General features: G+C 45.5%; 1 long non-coding RNA gene across 1 annotated transcript; it reads left to right on the forward strand.

The window, feature by feature from the left end:
- The first annotated feature begins 4931 nt into the window (after positions 1–4931).
- On the forward strand, positions 4932–9809 carry LOC117796725. Its single transcript, XR_004621375.1, has 3 exons — positions 4932–5042; positions 7987–8171; positions 9745–9809. It is a non-coding gene; the product is annotated as an uncharacterized LOC117796725 (long non-coding RNA).
- Positions 9810–11793: the final 1984 nt, after the last annotated feature.

The following is an 11793-nucleotide window of genomic DNA, read 5'->3' on the forward strand; positions in this document are numbered from 1 at the left end:
GAGGTAGAATTAGAAAGGAGGAGAGGAAGAAGTCAGGGCTGCCAAGCTAGAGACTGCTTGCTGGGGGTCTCGGATGTGGAAGGGGAGAGGCAAAACCAGGACAAATCAGCTTAGTGGAATTGACTTAGGGGACCCCTGTCAACGAGGGTGACATAAATGTGAGGCGAAGGGAGTTGTGTGAAGACTGGGCTGGTCTTTACGGGAAGCTGGGATAAGATGTGATCCTAGGGGTGCCTGGGTGGCATAGCGGTTAAGCGTCTGCCTTCGGCTCAGGGCGTGATCCCGGCGTTCTGGGATCGAGCCCCACATCAGGGCTCCTCTGCTGGGAGCCTGCTTCTTCCTCTCCCACTCCCCCTGCTTGTGTTCCCTCTCTCGCTGGCTGTCTCTATCTCTGTCGAATAAATAAATAAAATCTTAAAAAAAAAAAAAGATGTGGTCCTAAATAGGGGAAAGGGGCTCCCTGTTTAACTCTGTGTCTTTGTCTACTTTTGGCAATTAGAACTGGTTCTAAAGTACTGATGGGACCTGGATTGGGTCCTCCCCAAGTCCTGATACGCCTGACCCATCATTTAATCCCTGGAGGCACCAGGGAGGCAAGCCCAGATACGTGAATTGCCAATTCAATCATGAAAATGACTTGGACAAATAGGATTTTTATGTTCCTGTAAGTTCACGTGTGAGCAGGCCTTGGGAAAAAGCAGCTGCCCAGTGGAGCATGAAGGACACTAGGGTTTCTGTTCCCTGCCGAGACTCTGGTTCTCTCTTGGGTAGAATTCCATTCTCTCCCTCTCTTCCTGTTCTGAGATGGGAACAAAGAAGAGCCAGCTGGGTGCGTGGAGGGATTTTGCTTCCTTAATGGATCAGAGACACTTAGAGGGGAAGGGGTTAAGTAGATGTCAGTGCATCCAGATCTGGTAGCCTGGCAGGGAGGACGGAAGCAAATACACCATGTCTTGTACACAGTAGAGCTGGTGTGGGGGGTAATTTTTTTTATTCTGACTTTACCTCCTGCTATCAGTATGCAATTTTGCTCTATGGATATACTCTGTGTTTGTATGTTTACAAAAATATCTTTCTTAAGGCTTGGAGTCTCCTTGTTCCCCAACCTTCTTTGATATCTCCTTTTTATATATGAAAAATACCGTATGGGGCCGTTCTAGGTCATCACCAAGTATCAGTAATTCCCAGGGGATTCTATTCTCATGATCATTTCTCCCTGTGATTTCCTTTTCTGGCAGGACTACCAATCTATCTTGTTCCCAGGAGCTATTCTATTGGCTTTGAATCTCCCCAAACATAAGACTTGGTCTCCTGTTTCTGAATTCCTCCGAGCACGACCAACATGGAGCTGTTGTGTGAGGGGCTCTTGTTGAAGGTTTGGGCTGACAGCCCAGGATGACCATCGATCACCCACACTGTATGTTCAACAGCCTTGGTCGACACAGAATTTCTCACTATCCAGCCCCCTCTTTGGGGCTGTCATCCTGCCACAGTGCTTCTCTTCCTGGACTTCCACTGTCCCCTGGCTGTTGTCCCCTCCTCAGGCCCCCTCCCCTAATTTTTTCACTTTCTTTCCTCACTCATTCACAAAACAAGTGTTTATTGGGTGCTTGCCCCTTGCAGGGACTGGTTCCTTTCGCGGTCCTTGTTTCTTATTGCTCACGTGAACCAACAAGAGGCATTCAGAGATCCTCAGGATATATTTTTAAGCAACAGACAAAGCAGAACAAAACAAACAAAAGCACCATCTGCTCCTGGATGAAAGTTGTCACTCTTCTTTAAGACAGGAGATCTACACAATGTTATTTTTGTCATAGAGTTTTTTTACTTTCTGGGTCTGTAATCAGGGTGAAGCCACAAGGGGTAGTGTGTGTGTGTGTGTGTGTGTGTGTGTGTGTGTGGGATGGGGAGAACAAGGGAGGGCTCACTGAAGGATGAACTGGTTCCCTGGCCAGGGGTGGACAGTGTAAGTTCACAGCAAGGTTCTGATGCTGAGCCCCAGGGTGTGGGGCTTCCTCTCTCCTAGGTCCCTCTGAGCTCCCTGTCCTCTGGTTTACTGTTTCACTTCCACAAGTGCTTCGCAGCTGATCTTCTGTGGGGAGGCAAGGGGCTCTTGGCAGCTGGAGGGGAGCGGGCTGTGTCATTGACAAACTGCTGGGTGGAGGGGTGTAAGAGAGTTCCTGGGCAAGGAGTGGAGCCGGATCGGGGAGATTTCTGCCCGTTCTTTCAGGGCGTTTTGGGAGCAGTGGCCGGGGAGGCAGGAGCCTGCATGGGACCGTAGATCTGTGCTGTGAGCTCACCATGGGAAGGCCAGGACCCTGTTCTTGAGGCGGTGGAGCGCAGGGGTGTGTGGTATGGGATCTCTGTGGGAGGTGGGGGGATATTGGGTATCTGCTTTGTCTGTGAATTTGTGCACAAGTTATATGTTTAATTGAATTCAATTGAATTTTAACTTTTCTGGGCTGGTCTTAGGGGGAGAACTGCCTCAAGGGGCAGAGCAGGTGACGGGAGCTGGATGGAGGAATGTCACAGCTCCACAGCCCAGGGGGAGCCTTCGGAGAGGGTCAGGGCTGAATCAGGAGGCCGATTCATGCGGTTTCCCAGCATGCCACTGCCTTCCCAAGTGTCCCAAGCTTAGAGCTTAGAGCTCTGTGGGTTGCTTATTGAGGGGACATAGGAGCCCCAGGTAACTTGGAAAAAATCTTCTCTTACAGGGTCCATGTCTCCACCACGGCCAGCTCCCCCTCCCCAGCCTGCTTTATTATGACCTTCGGAGACTGTACTGCAGGGCAACAGCAATGCCAAAGCAAATACCAAACTGGAGCTGGCATGGAACCCTGGGAAACACCTGCCAAGGAGCAAAGTAAATGCCCTCAGGCAGTAAGAGGTGGCCCAGTGGGTTTGGAGCCAGGTGAGCGGGAGGGGGAGAAAGGCCACTGTGAAGGGCCCTTTTGACAAAGGGGTCTGAGCCCTGTCTGCGTCCCTGGGATCTGAGGGTACATGCTCAGGGCAGGGCATGTTTGAATGAGTCAAGAGAAGGGGCAGAGCGGGCCCTGGCATGGGTGGGTGGGCAGAGACACAGGAAGAGGAGACACATGCAAAGAAAGACAGGAAGGGACCAGGAGGGAGAGGGAGAGGTTTGGGAGACAGAAAGTTAAGGGAGATCTGTCTAGAGTGAGAGACTCCGCAAGAGAGAGATAAAGAGACAATAAAAAGACTGGCTTGAGAAACTCTCCTCTTCATGTTTGAGTTCGTGAAGAGAAGACTGGTTCACCTTGGTGGCTGCGGCTCAGAAAGGCTTCCCAAGACCTGGGGGAATGAGGATGAAATTGGGTATCGGCAGATAACCTAGCAAAGTCAGGGACCTTTACCTGGCCGGAGGCAAGAAGTTGGGGTTGGAATGGGGTGCGGCCCTATTTCTCTCCCCCCAGGAGAGAACGGCCCGAGGTTTCAGGGAGATGCTCCCCTACTTGGATGACAAGGAAGTGAGGGCTGGGTGAGAGAGGAAGGCCATGAAGTCATTTGCCCTGGCTGGGGTGGGGGTTAAAATGGAGTCCAGTTCTCTTCCGGTTGGTAAGGGCCGGCGGAGCGCTGAGAAACGAGCACCTGTACCTGTGAGGTGTGTCATGTCTGTGTGACCTGGAGTGGAGGCTGTGACTGTGTCGCCTGCAGCAGGGCCCCCCAGACTGGGGAGAGACCCTCACTGCGGAAGAAGCTGAACAGCTCTGCTGACGTCGCATGTGGAAACGTGAGGGTAGGTGGCTCCTCCAAGGGCTTTCTGTGTCGCTCTGCACCCAGCCTCCCTCCCGGGGCCCCAGGACTGTGGCCTTGGCTGCCAGCTCCTCACCGTCGTCCCTCGTGTGTCTGCCTTCTTCTTCCCCTTTCGTGCTTCTGGGCGTGGTTTCTCAACGTCCTTCACACCGTTGTAACTATTCCAGGCTTTAAATTCCCTCTGTGCTAAATGATCAGATTTATTTCTGTGTTCCAAGTTGGGCCCCCCCGAGAAAGAGCAGTGATCAAACAGAAGGAGTCCTTGTGGTCACGAGCTTATATGTTCCTTGGGGGGGGCACAGAATATAAACAAATACATGTAAGATCCCAGGAGGTGACCGTTGCTATGAGGGAGGCAGGTGATAGAGAACCCCACACTGGAGGGGAGGGGGTCAGAGAGGGTCTCTTTGACGGGGGACATCCGCGCTGCCGGAAGTGAGGCTGGCAGATATCCGGGGGAAGAGCGTGGCGGGCAGAACCCCTGCGCCTGCACCGTCCTGGCGCCTCGGGGACCCGCAAGACGAGCGCGTGGCAGAAGCGGTGGGAGCGAGAGGGTACTAGTGGGGAAAGGATTCCGAGCGTGGGGGGCAGATCATCTGGCCCGGCGTCTTACAGACCCTCTCAAAGACTTCTGTGTTCACTGAGTGACCCGGCAAGCCAAAGGGAAGAAAACATTTGAGTGGAGAAGTGATACCATCTCACCGACATTTTAAAAGGATCCTCTCGGCGGGGGAAGCCGACCGCTTGCCGCACGTTACGGAAACGCCGAGAGAGGCTCGTGTTCTCATGGTGAAGAGATACCGACGCGCAGCTTAGAGCAGGCAAGGAGCTCCCTGCGGTCCCCAAGGACTCACACTTCACTGTCTTTGCTCGGCCCTTCTACTGCCTTCCAGCCTCCTGGACACCTGTTCTACACGAGTTCTGAAACAGCAGCCCCTGAGCGCCCTGGAGGCAGTGTTCGAGCCATGGCGAGGAAGCGCCAACTCTCGCTCTCTCCTCTTAAGGCTTCACGCAGCACGTTTGATTTTATTACAGCAGCCAGAACTGAGCCATGGCCGCACCCAGCGGTGAGGGAGGCTGGGAAATGTAGGTTATCTGTTGCAGTATTGTCCAGGTTTCGGTCACGGAGGAAGAAGGGCAGGATGGATACTGGGTGGCAATTAGCATCCTCTGCTACACCGTCAGGAGGCTACTGCAGTCATCCGGGGGGAGGGAAGGTTGGCTGACACCAGGCAGTGTGGAGGACGGTTGGATTCTACACTATTTTGAAGGTAAATCTGAAGGAATGTGCTGGAAAATTATTTGTTGGTGAGAGAGAGAGAGAGATTGAGAGGGTGGTGGTGGGGGGAGTGGAAGATGATGCCAGGTTTTTGGCCTGAGCAGCTCCAAGAATGGCAGTTGCTGTGGACTGAGTTGGGAAAGACTTGAGGGAACCCAGGTGGTGAGGATAGTGGTGGAAATCATGAGCACTGTCTTGGCCATTTTGAGAGGCCCATTAGACATCTTGGTGGAGATTTCAAACAGGCAGTTTGATGTATATGGCTGGAGTTGGAGGGGCATTTCTATATTTCTGGGCAGGATGATATTTAAAGCCAAGAGACTGGATGAGATTACCTTGAACACAGAGGCAGAGAGAGAAGAGATTGAGGTCAGGAAGATGGAGGGAATCAATAAAGGAGACAGGGCAACAGCGATCAGTACGGGAGCAGGAGAACCAAGAGTAGGGTCCCGAAAGCCTCAAGGACCCAGTGTTTCAAGGAGGCTGTGATTAACTATGTCATGTGCTGCTGATGGGTCAAGAAAGACAATGCGAGGATTAATCAATCACAAGGTGATCCATCATCTTGATAAGAGCGTTTCCAGGGTACTCAGGGGGGGGACTAGAGTGAGCTCAAGGAAGAACAGAGGAGCATATCATGGACTAGGTGTTCTGACAGCTCACATGAAGAAGTCAAAGAATTCTTCAAGGGGCAAAAGTCCTGAAGTAAACCATGAGTTAAGACCAGAGTGATGAGTGGTAAGCTTCCCCTTCTTGGCAAGGAGATTCAGAGGAGTCTGAAAACTCAGTTCTTGGCTTTAACCATTCTACCCAAATATCCCCACTTCAAGATCCCCCTTCTTCCTTATCGGTGTCATACCTTTAGCGTAAGAAACGTGGAGGGGTTGGACTTTTAACTGGTGCTGCGATTCTGAAAGCTTTCCAGTGAAACTCTCACTGTGGTCCTCAGCCACATTTTCCCTGTGAGTACAGGAAATGGGAGAATCCTTCAAAGGCCTCTGGTTCTCCACATGTGTTTTCAGCTGTAGATTCATAGCCTCTCTCTCCCCCCCTTACTCTTCCAAGCACACATTCTAGCACCATGAGAAGAAACCAGGTGACTATGATTTTTATAAGACACCTTTGTTGTCATAGCAACTAAGTGCCCAAACCACCTGATCTCTTGATGCCTTCCTTGCTCCCCAGCTGCACTTTTCGCCATATCACACTTGTGATAATCTGAGTAAAATGATAAACTGAGCTAAAAACACGGATTACTAGTGCCTCAATTCCCCACAGCAAGGAAAGCTGTCATGTCTTCTGTTGAGAAAAAGCCCCGCCTTGCATGGCCTGGCCGGACCTGATACACAAAACCCAAAGAGAGTAATAAATGGACAAACTCTAGTTTGAATTCATGGGGGAAAGAATCACATAACAAATGATTCAACTATAATTGACTTTTCAACTAGGAGAAAGTAGTTTCCTACCTCATCTAACGTATAAAGTATATTCCCCATGGTCTAAAACCCTAAAAAATAAAAGAAAGCAATAGATGAGTATTTAAGAGAATATGAAAATACCGTGGAGGATGGAAAATACCTTCTCACACAAGGGAGGAAAACAAGAGAAACTGAAAAAGAAATGAACATTCATGATTACCCAACAATCTAGAAGTTGTGTTTGTCAAAAGATAGGAGACAGATCAGAAAATATGTTTTGTTACACATGTGATATTCAGAGGGTTGCTATTCATCTTATAAAGAGAATTTCTGTAAGATGACAAGAAGTGAAAAATAACACCAACCCCCAAATAGGCCAAATCTGCTGAAGGTTTCCTGGGCTAATAGGAGGGGTATAGATACCTTCTCTACCTCGTTAGACAAATGAAAATTAAAGCGTCAACGAGGAACTATGTTTCACCGTCTTATAGGCAAAAATTAAAAAATAGATACCACGGTGCACTGTCAAATATATGAGGAGACAGACTCTCACGTCCTGTTAGTGAGGACCTGGCTGCCATACCCCTTTGAAAACTAATCTGAAAATATCTATTAAAATTAAAAATACATCTATCATTTGTCCCAGCATTCTGAATTGTGGGAACCATTCTACAGAAACAAAAGCATCCATGCACAAAATGTATGGACGAGGATATGTATCATAGGCTTGTAGTAGCAAAATACATCCATGCATTCAATTAAAACAAAAGGAAAAGTAAGCTGAAACCACACCCACAGGGGACTAGTGTGTCTACCAGTAGGGGTGCTTGTGCAGAGTATGGTGCAATTTCAATTCAGAATATTATTCAGATGTTAAAAGAATGAAGCGGATCTGGAAGGATGTTTATACCGAACTATTAAGCGGAAAACCCCCCAAACAAGTCATAGATAGTACACTGAGTGAGATTTTACGTTTGAAACAAAATAGCCTATGTATATTTTTTATATGATCTTAGAGAAAGTTGTGGAAGAATACATATAAAACTACTACCTATGGGGCTGGGATTAGGGACTGTGGGGGTTGAGGGTTTAGGACCTTTTCCTGTCTCCGCGGTGTTGACTTCTTGCAATGAGATGAGCGCCGCGAGGACGGCGGTTTTGGTCTTGTTTATCGCTCCCTCTGAAGTACCTAAAAGCATCACAGGTGCATTGGATCTATTCCACAAAATTTGTTGTGTAAATAAACATTTATTATCTCTTGAATTAAAAAAAGAGAAAGCATATGGGATGAGATGATGGAGAAAGCAGAGTTGAGTAGAAGTGAGAACAGCCCCAGAAGTGATGTGGAGAGAGCTGCTGCAGGAAGAAAAGCCTTCTTCCCAGAGGGACCTGGGGGGACTATTAATTCAGAATCAGAAGGGAGGAGGGGTGGGCCACAGGGTGATCCCCGGGGTAATTAAGCAAATAACTCTCCCTGGCACAGCTAGGTCACTTCTCCTTCCCCTCGTTTGTTTACAGAGTGGCTGGTTCAAGAAGGATCTGCTGTTGTGAGAGGTCGGAGAGGCGGAGCATGACTGGGTCTCCGAAATGGTCACAGAAAAAGAAAAAGAACTGTGCTATAGGCAGCAAGATACACCAAAGCCAGTCTCTGAAAGCCAAATTGTTGCCAGGTCACCTGCTCGCTCTCCATCCGCACACCCTCGGTAATTCCTTCATCCCATTTATGCCGTGACTACACTTGGTTAGCTCCAGGGAGACAAAGTCCTTACAAATGCTGAGCATCCAAAGCCCCCATCTGTAAAGTCAACTTAGCACCTCGCTTGAATCGAAGCCAGCAAACACTCGAGGGAAATGAACATCATACTGAAGAAGGGCCAAGGAGAATAAAGGAGATAACCAGCTAGGGATGAAGCAAACTTTAAAAAATTAGAATTATTATCTTCAGGAAGTTTTATGTTATTATAATTCATGAATATCAAAAATATTTTGTTTATAAATCAAGAGCTGATCATGCACAAAAAGTTTTTTTTTTTTTAAATATTTTATTTATTTGACAGAGAGAGAGAGGGGGNTTCAGGAAGTTTTATGTTATTATAATTCATGAATATCAAAAATATTTTGTTTATAAATCAAGAGCTGATCATACACAAAAAGTTTTTTTTTTTTAAATATTTTATTTATTTGACTGAGAGAGAGAGGGGANTTTTATTTATTTGACAGAGAGAGAGAGGGGGCAAAAGCAGGGGGAGCGGGAGAGGGAGAAGCAGGCTCTCTGCTGAGCAGGGAGCTGGATTGTGTGGGGCTCAATCCCAGGACCCTGGGATCATGACCTGAGCCAAAGGCAGACATTAACTGACTGAGCCACCCAGGCGCCCCCCAAAAGTTCTTACAAATCAAAAAATCACTTACCAAAAGAAAGTTCCAAATAATTGGAAGATATGGCTGTAAAATGAACCACTGACTTGGAGCATAGACCAAAAAGACAAGGAGACGGGAATTAGGACAATAAAGGTAAGAGTCATGAAGGACAGATCCAGGAGATGAGATAAGTTTAAGAGGCAGTTAGAAGAATAAATCAGAGTATGAAGGAGGAGAAAAATTTTGGAAGTGAAGAATTAATAATTCTGATCAAAACTGCCTACTGAGAGGAGGGAGTGGCTAGATAAAATCGCTGGAATCTGACTTTTGGGGGTAAGGATAATAATTTACAAGTTTCCAGAAAAAAAGCAAAGGAAAGCCAACTGTAATGGCCCAAGACTCCTCATTAAGATTAGATGCCAGTGGACAAGGAAGGAGAGGCTACTTGGTTTTGAGGAGAAAGGATTGGGAAATGGAACTTATGTAGTTAGAAAACGTCAGAGAAGAATTAGGTACAAAATATCAGGGCCACTCACAGACCAGTGAAAAAATTACTCTCAACAGATTAAAAAGTCAAGAAAGAAGATGATGTAGGTTACAATAGCAGTTGGTAAGCACTAATTATAATTTACAGTTAAATTTAATGATAAATATTGTTAATATTTCATACAATTTTTGAAAATTGATCTCTAATGAAGGAGTATACAGTACGATAATTGATCATAATATGGAAGTAATACTTCACTATTATTAAGGAGGGATGGGTGGGAAAGACAGAAAATTAAAGAAATGATACACTTTCTTATTTTGAGGAGAGATCATAGTGTTTAGTTGCTGATATTTATAGAGAAAGGCCTGTTTAAATAGCTCTGTTAAAAAATTAAATGTCATGGCTAATAGAATGTTGATTCTTGGCAGAGATCTCCGTGGGCCATATCCTTTCTTCTTCTCTTCTTTCTGCGTGGAGCTTGGACGTGATGGTGGGAACCCTAGCAACCACTGTGTAACTCTGAGAATGGAAATTATCCTGTGAATGTGGAGCAGAAGGAGAGCAGGAGCCTGGGTTCCTGGGACTGTGGAGCCTCCACCTCGGCTCTGAACTGCCGGCCTTCGGACTCCTTTTACGTGTGAGAATACATATTCTTTTTTTTTCTTTTTGAGCAAGTGTTCTTTATTTGCAGACATTAACTGTTTAATCTGTCCCAATGTCTTTTTTTTGTTTTGATTTGCATGAATTTAATTAAAAATTGTTTCTAAATTTAAATTCAATTAATTAACATATGATGTAATTATTGGTTTCAGAGGTACAGGCCTGTGATTCATCAGTCGTACATAACACTCTGTGCCCTCCTTATGTCCATCACCCAGTTATCCCATCCCAACACCCCCCTATGCTCCAACAACTCCCAGTTTGTTTACTAAGATTAAGAGTGTCTCATAGTTTGTCTCCCTCGCTGGTTCCATTTTGTTTCATTTTTTCCCTCTCTTCCTCTAGGATCCTCTGCCTTGTTTCTCAAATTCCACACATCAATGAGATCATATGATAATTGTTTTTCTCTGATTGACTTATTTTGCTTAGCATAATACCCTCTAGTTCCATCCATGTTGTTGCAAATGGCAAGATTTCATTTTTGATGGCTGCATAATATTCCATTATATATATATATATATATATATATAAAACAAATGATGGACATCTCTGCTCTTTCCATAGTTTGGCTATTGTGGACATTGCTGCTATAAACGTTGGGGTGCAGGTGCCCCTTCTTTTCACTACATTTGTACCTTTGGGGTAAATGCCCGGTAGTGCAATTGCTGGGTTGTAGGGTAGCTATTTTCAACTTTTTGAGGAACCTCCATACTGTTTTCCACAGCGGCTGCACCAGCTTGCCTTCCCATCAACAGTGTAAGAGGGTTTCCCTTTCTCCGCATCCTCACCAACATCTGTTGTTTCCTGACTTGTTAATTTTAGCCAGAGAATACATTCTCTTAATTCAGCTTCTCTTATTTTAGTGTTTCTGTTTTAGTCAGTGGAATCAAATACTAACTGATACATAGATTCTTGAAACCACTAGGAGAAAAATAGAAGCAGCCGCCTAAAACTCAATTGATCTTGGAAAGGCCAGCAAGGGCGTAAAAATACAAAAAAGAAGGGAAAAATGCCACACATAAAACAGATGGCAGAGTCATAAAGCAAAATCCAGTTGTATGCTTTTTATAACAGATGCACCCGAAATAAATGGACACAGCAAGGTTCAACAACAAATTGATAGGTAAGTATATGAAAGGTAAATGCTAACCAGAAGAAAATAAGATTAGCCATGTAAGTATCAGACACAGCAGACTCAAGGTTAACAGTGGAAGAATTAAAAAAAAAAAAGAGTGGAATAATTCTTTAAGTGGAAAAAGGAATGCCTTTTATTTGGAAAAAAAAAGTGTGATTTGCTAAGAAGTCAGAACAGTCATGAACTTCTATATACAAAATTACTTGGCATTGGGACGTGCAAATATATAAGGAAAGAAGAACGACCCCAATACGGGACATTAAAACCCCCACAAACCCAACATAGAAGATTGGAGTGCTGGGATGAAGAAGACTTATGGCTTTGTACACAATGGACAAAGAATAAACATTAGTTTCAGTTCCCCTGGGGCATTTAATACGGGTCATCGATCCATACTAAGCACTAAAGAAAATGTCAATAAATCCCTAAGGTTGAAAATGTACAGGTCACATTTTCCAAAATAATGTAATATAATTGAATTAAAAACAAAATAGTAATCAAAATTTTTTCACCTCTTGGAAATATTTTTAAAGTCCATTTCCTAGGTATCTCTTGGCCAAAGAGTAAACCAAGCATTCAGTTTCCGGCAATTTGGGAATTGAAACATGAACACTTTACGTCTTTGCATGTGGGTTGCCGTCCATGTGGTTCTGAGATTTCTCCATTTTTACTACAAAATGAG

Source organism: Ailuropoda melanoleuca, chromosome 16, assembly GCF_002007445.2.
Source record: "Ailuropoda melanoleuca isolate Jingjing chromosome 16, ASM200744v2, whole genome shotgun sequence".
In the NCBI taxonomy this organism is placed as follows: domain Eukaryota; kingdom Metazoa; phylum Chordata; class Mammalia; order Carnivora; family Ursidae; genus Ailuropoda; species Ailuropoda melanoleuca.